This window comes from Gymnogyps californianus, chromosome 29 (assembly GCF_018139145.2).
Source record: "Gymnogyps californianus isolate 813 chromosome 29, ASM1813914v2, whole genome shotgun sequence".
Classification (NCBI taxonomy): Eukaryota; Metazoa; Chordata; class Aves; order Accipitriformes; family Cathartidae; genus Gymnogyps; species Gymnogyps californianus.
The window spans coordinates 1,597,442-1,604,241 of NC_059499.1; positions in this window are offsets into that span (position 1 = coordinate 1,597,442).

Genomic DNA, 6,800 nt, shown 5'->3' on the forward strand with positions numbered 1-6,800 from the left:
GTTATCAGTTGATGCTGACTTTCCTATCATACACTAGTGATAGTCCTGTCCTGTCACAGACTAGACATAGTTCTATCATAGACTTTCCTATTTCAGAGTAACACAAAAAAATTGGAAATGGTTTGTCTTTCAATTAGTACAGTCTATTTTTTCACTTGTTCAAAAAGTTCAGATTTAAATTTTGTATATAAGGCAAAAAAGAATAAAAATATTTAAACTTACATGAAATACCCTTCATTATTTCAAAAAAATGAAATTACTAGAATTTTTTCAATAAATATTGTTAGTCATAGCATGTTGTCAGAAGAAATAGGGAAAAGCAGATCACATCTCAAGAAATGATGAGGGTTTTTACGTACACACACAAACACACACAAATATAGCCTATTTGTATGTATTTAGAATTGCATGCATTATTTCCATACAATCTTATTACTGATGTGATAGGAGATGAAATAATTATGCACTTGATAAAGTAAAAGTTAAAGAGAAAACAGATACATCCACCTTGAGAGAAAATATCGACATTTTTCATTAACTTTTTCAGAAGTTCTTTTTAACACACTTTTAAAATATTTATGCTAGTTCCGATATAAACTCTACCACAGTACAGCTGGAAAAATACATCAAAATGTAAGAATAAAGTCGGAAAAATCACTTGACAAATGAAGATGTCAAAAAGCAACTGAAATCTTATAGGGATTAACACGCTTATACCTGCAATGTTCTCATGAGTCAGGGCTCTTAACTAGATGTCTTACTATATTTTCCTCTGTGAATTTGACTCCATCTTTCTATAACTAACATGATTTTTTTATAAATTGTGTTTCCAGTTACTGACTGAATGCTGCTGTGTGTCCTGAAGTCTATTTAGGGCACTTACCTGTATTACTTTTGTTCATAGGTACAGAAGTGCAGGCATTAGTGAATTTACATTTCCCAAGCTCAACTTCTGATTTTCAATATTTGAGACATCAAAATATTCTATTAATTGTGAGCAGTTAGGTAACTTTCAAAAATCTCATGCACGTGTTTAACTTTCCAGGACAATTAATGGCCATTTCCGTGCTCCTCAACTGTTTGTGAGGGACCTGGCCTCAGCCGCCACGCAACAGGTTTCTTGGTCACTCAGAAATTACGATCTTCTGACCTGAGCAAACAGCAACAAAACTAAATTTTTTTGCACAAGTCACAACTTCAGTTAATATAATTGGTTTCTTCAATGTCAAGGATCATTAGTCTGCTCTCATCTCCACATGACAATGCAAAAGTTATGGGCTTCTTTTGTCTTAAAATTTTTTGGGTCATCCTCAGTTTTAATCATCAAATTGAGATACCAGAATGGGCAAGAGAATGACAGACATTCAGACTAGAGATGACTGAGAATCAAAATTCATATATTTGGGATATTTTTAACATATTAAACTTGTATGTAGCCTGAATTATGTCAGCATTTCCTAGAGGAAAAGAAAAGTTCTGTGCACCTATGTATACCTAATACACAGTGCAAAATAAAACCTACTGCACCCTCTGTTCCTCACAGAATAAAAATTCCTACTGCTAGAGTAGCAGAGGAAGCAAAAATATTTTGTGCCACTTTTCATTGTCTCCTACTTGTGCCTGTAAAACTGACTCTTGTATTTGAGAAAAAATAGGTATTTTCTCCTCTTCTTCTAAAATACTTTTATTTTATACCTTTAATATTTCCTTTCAGTCTGGTTCACTAACGAAAACCAGGAAATTTATAGAAGTTCAGCATTCATTTGGGTAACTATTACATACATACACATATACAAAAAGGAGGGAGGAAAAATTAATCAGATAGTCTATACCGCACCATTTCACCTGCTCATACCATAAAAAAATTCTCTCAGAATATCACCAAAGCAAATGTAAATTAAGTTCTATAACACTGACGTTAGCAGAATATTTAGAAGTTAAAATAATAAATATTATTTTACAGCAAATCTTATTGACGCTGGTTTTCAACCTCATCTGACACTGGCTTCCCAAAGGAAGCAGAGCACAACACATGAAATCAAGAGCCTTCTTTTCTTCTTTTTCCTTAACAAATACCTCCTTGTATGACCTTCACTGCAGTGAGCCATACCTCATTTGCATATTAAATGAGGATAATAACAGACATTCTAGAAGTGCTGAGCCTCATCAGAATTTATGGTATCAATGCTTTTCCAAAACAGTCATTAAAGATTTACTTTAGTAATGTTTGTATTATTTAAATATTAATGGTTTGTTACCGAAAGGTGCCTCGATGTTGTATAATAAACAACAGAACAGGGAAGGGAACCCCTGAGGTAAGCAACGTTTCTCTTTATTAAAACTAAGGCATTGCAGTCGTCATCCTCACGTGGTGTAGACTGGCAGAGATACAGCCATATCTCACTGATAACACCACCACGAAAAATCAGAGAAGCGATTTCTCCTTTCCCGGCTTAGAATAATCCCTTCTGCAGTGGGCAACTTACAGCACTTCACCAGCCTTTTTATTCTACTGAAGCCCATTGCAAAGCAAGGGACTTCACAGGACACCTCGCTGCTAGCAGAGTCTCCAGCTACCCTCCCCAGCAAATGCTTCCCACCAGTCAGGAACGTGTGGTCTCCATCCTACTGGTTTCCACAGCCTTCCTAAGAGACTGCTCTCCCCCTTTTCTCTACTGCAGTCCCTGCTGTAGACCAACAGGAAACCGAGATTTGTTCTGCACTACCAGATCCTGTAGCAATACTTGCCCCGGTATTATATATGCATATATGTCTCTCATATATACACACACGTGTGTGTGATATCATGAGACATTGATTCGAGCAAGATTTTCTAATAATTTCATCCAGAAAAGAGAGAGAAAGAAGAAAAAAACAGACTGTAATTCTTAGACACATTGCTCAGATGCTCATTTAATTGATCCTGTGCCTCGGCCTGAATTTCTCATAGTGCATATGCCAAATTATAGACAGTAGAAGAACCTAAAGGAATCAATGGAATGCCTGTCATTAATTGTGGCGGAAATGAATCAAAATGTTTGGTAAAAGCCCTAAGCACACACTATAATGCCTCTTTCCTCCTCAGGTATTTTACGTCACCCCACAATGTGCAGTACACATATCCCTTGTAGGAGCATAACATAAAGAAACAGTCTGTGGACTCCCCAGCTAGGCAGGCAGTGTAGCTGGAACAGTTCTGTGTATCGTCCAGTTTCATTCCCAGTTATCCTTTGGGAGAATTCCCAGAAACCCATTTGTCCTGGAAAGTTTTAAGATTAAAGAATCTCACAGGGTGTAATCACAATGTGCTACCAGAGGAATTTGAAAATTGTCCTGAATGTGAAGGAAAACAATTATAGCAATTGGACTGGTGATGTACTTCCGAAATTTGTTTTGTGACTAACAGACAATGGAAGCGCACGGAGAATTGCACTGACTTCCACGGGTCTAAGAAACCGTATAAAAGCGCTCACAACCCCACAGTCCTCACATCGCTCCTCTTGGTCTACTCTCCTCGGTGAACTTGGTAAGTTCAGATCCTGTTCTCATAGAGATTCCTTTAACTTGGGAATAAATCCTTTACTAGCGTTCTCTGATTCGTAACTGGTAGAAATATTTTACCCTGTATGCTTTTAATCTGTACAGTAAAAAAAGTGGGGACATTGACGAATGAACATTCAGACACCATTGGTAAGATGTGAAGCCTAGTAAGAAGTTTTGTCTTCCCATAAGAGAAAGCAACAGCTCTACTTCTTTGGCTTTTTAAACGGAACAGAAATTTTCTTTTTTTACTTGGTGATACTTAACACTAAAGTTTTGGTTCATGGGCAGAATTGTATATTACGCAAAGTGGAAATGGCTTTTTGATGGAAAGATGTTGCAATAACGAATACGGACAGGTCACGTGAATTGCTTTGGTCTCTCTGAAGTCACTGGAGCAGCTCTGATCTGCAGCAATAGAGGATTTAAACCTTAGCTCTTCACTGCACAGCAGAGTATTTTCAGTATCCTTGCTAGAATTGGCACTAACAAAGCGTGTGAACCAATGTTATCACAGGAAAAGGAATAGTTTACATGCCGAGATTAAAACCGGCCAAGGAGGCTCACTTTAATGAACTTGTCATGTTGTGTATGAATGCTTCTGAGAACTTTTGAAAATGCTGTGTGGGATTCAGGTCAGACATCAGGACACCTACACCTGCACATCCTGAGCCACAGACTAGCTGTCAGGATTGACCTCAGCTGTCTGTGCTGGGAGCTTGGACACCAAACACTCACGAACACGTATGTTTGGATGTATATCTGCAAGCTGACCCTCCTATATCCAAAGTCCAAAAATACAGGGTATTACGTTCACTTTTAAGAGGAGAAGCTAAAGAATAGAAATTGTTCTCACTGTCAGATCTAACAAGGAGGAAGCACAGAAAGGGGCTGGATAAAATGGAAGCCAAAATCACATCCAAAGACTGAGGGTTTTGCTCAATATTTCTTTCCAAATCCACCATACTTATGCCACCAAGCCACCACTGCTGCTGCTCCCTGCAAGCTGAGCCTACCCTTTACCTGCTGCTTTGTTTCAGGTTTGCCTGCCTCCCTCCACCACACCAAGATGTCTTGCTGCTACGGGTACCCATGCTACCGTGTGTGCTACTCACCCTGCTACAGGACCGTGTGCTGCTCCCGGACCTACAGCTGCTGCAACCCCTGCAACTACCGGAGTCTGTGCAACTACCGGCGCAGGTATAGCTGCGGAGACTGCTGTAGCTACGGCACCACATGCACGACCCGGTACTACTACCCTTCCTGCTGCAATTACGGCTACAGGTGCTGCTACCCTTGTTGCTAAACCCAGCGGCAATATCCCTGCAACGAGAATCAACCCCGACCCGGCAAGAAAAGATGAATGGCTAATCTCAGAGGCAATGTTTACGGAAGTGCTGAGTCCCTGTGACAGCAACTGAAGTTACTGAGAATGGGGAGCTTGGCTGCTCTCTAAAATTTCTTGAAATTTGTACTTTTGTTGTTCTTTCTGTCTGCTTCTTCCTGTCTTTCTCAACTACGACTTCTCTCTTGATATTCTCCTCCATTTAAACCCCTTTAGCAACAGGAACAACGATCTGCAGTTCATTTGAAGCTTCTCACAGTTGCTGCAGTGGTGTTAAAGGACTTCTGCAAAATTAGCTTTTGTGTCATCTGCATTTTCAATAACTACTTCCAGTAAGGTGCTGCAGTACTGTGTAATGGAAGAGTATTACGGCTGTCTCTCCTTTGATCTGGATTTACAAGTACCTAAAGAATGAACAACACAGCTTCAACAAAAAGGAATGTTCTGTATAGCATAGTGCAATGACTCATCTTCTGTAGCTCCTTCCAGTATCCCAAAACTATAATCTTTCTGTATCTCTGCCAACTCCTTTTCTTATTGCATTAAAATTTTTCTGCATGAAAAAGAATTGGAGTTCCAGTTGTCGTCTTTCCTCTCTCCCTAGTTTACATGAATATACTGAGAGTGGTGGCATCCTGAAGGGACTTTCTGTCCCTAGTGCTGGCAAAGGACTTCATACCCCTCCACATTCAGAGCAGCTGGTCCCAGTAAATATACTCTTTTCTTCCCTTCTACCCCTCAGAAATTTGAGAAATGCCACAATTTCTCCCTTTACTTAATTGAAACTATTACCAGATTTAAGGTTAACGTATTTCAGCATAATAGGGCTGTAATAGTCTTCATAATCATGTTTTAAAATGGAAAATAATTAGTCCCAGGCCTCTTCCGAGTATATAAAGATCTTCAAGTGAGCAGAATATTGTCCTATTCCTGGAAACCAAATTCAAAAGTTCTTGTTCCAGAGTCACAGTTTCCTATCACATTCCAGTTTAACAGACAAATTTCATTACCAGCCAGTGGAACGTAATAAAAAATAAAATCCTATATTAAAAGCAATGGGAAAAGCGTCAAGGAGGAAGCGGCAGCTTTTCCCCTCTTGATGCTGGCCTTGAAAACTCAAAACACTGCCTTGATCTTCCGCACAGACACAGGGTAGAACAAAATCCATTTCTACAGGTGTGGTTACAATACATCACTAAATCCAGGGACTAAAAGCTAGAAGACAGAAAGAAAAGGGGAAAAAAGAGAGATGTAAATAGTTCTTTAAAGAAAAAAAAAAATTACGAGTGAAACAGTACTCAATCTCCCCAGGGCATTTTGGTAGCCCTTGTCTGCCAGCTGCCCCTAGCCAGGGAAGCAGTGAGAAAGTACCATCATCTTCCTCCTCATGCAGCCGCAGCCTCTCAGTTGTAGAACCAAGAGGTTCTACAGCCTCTGCCCATAACATTCAGTGGGAGAAAAGAAGAGTCAGTAAAAATCAGTCGTGGCTCTGCTTCCTTCCAAAATGTGGACTCTGAGTATGCTTCCCTGAACTGACAGACAAAAATGCCCCGCTGCCGTGCCTCAGAGGTGCTGGCCAATAGAGATCCATTTTTCCTAACAAATTATTTGTACTGCAAAGGGCAAATTCCTCCTACTTCTCCATCAGGGAACCCCTAAATCTTTCAACCCTGATCTTTCCAGGTCCCTTCCAACCTGGGCTGTTTAACGATTGTGTGATAATATATAAAACGCAAACTTATTTCAAAATTTGCAGTTACCCATGACCTCTTCAATATCAGATCACAGCCAGTGATGGATCATGTCCTAATCGCATCACATTAGCCCAACAGCAGCACTGAAGTATTTTAAATGAACCTTCTATTTGGAATACACCAAGCGAGAGCCTGGAGTTGTAGAAACATGCATAACCAGA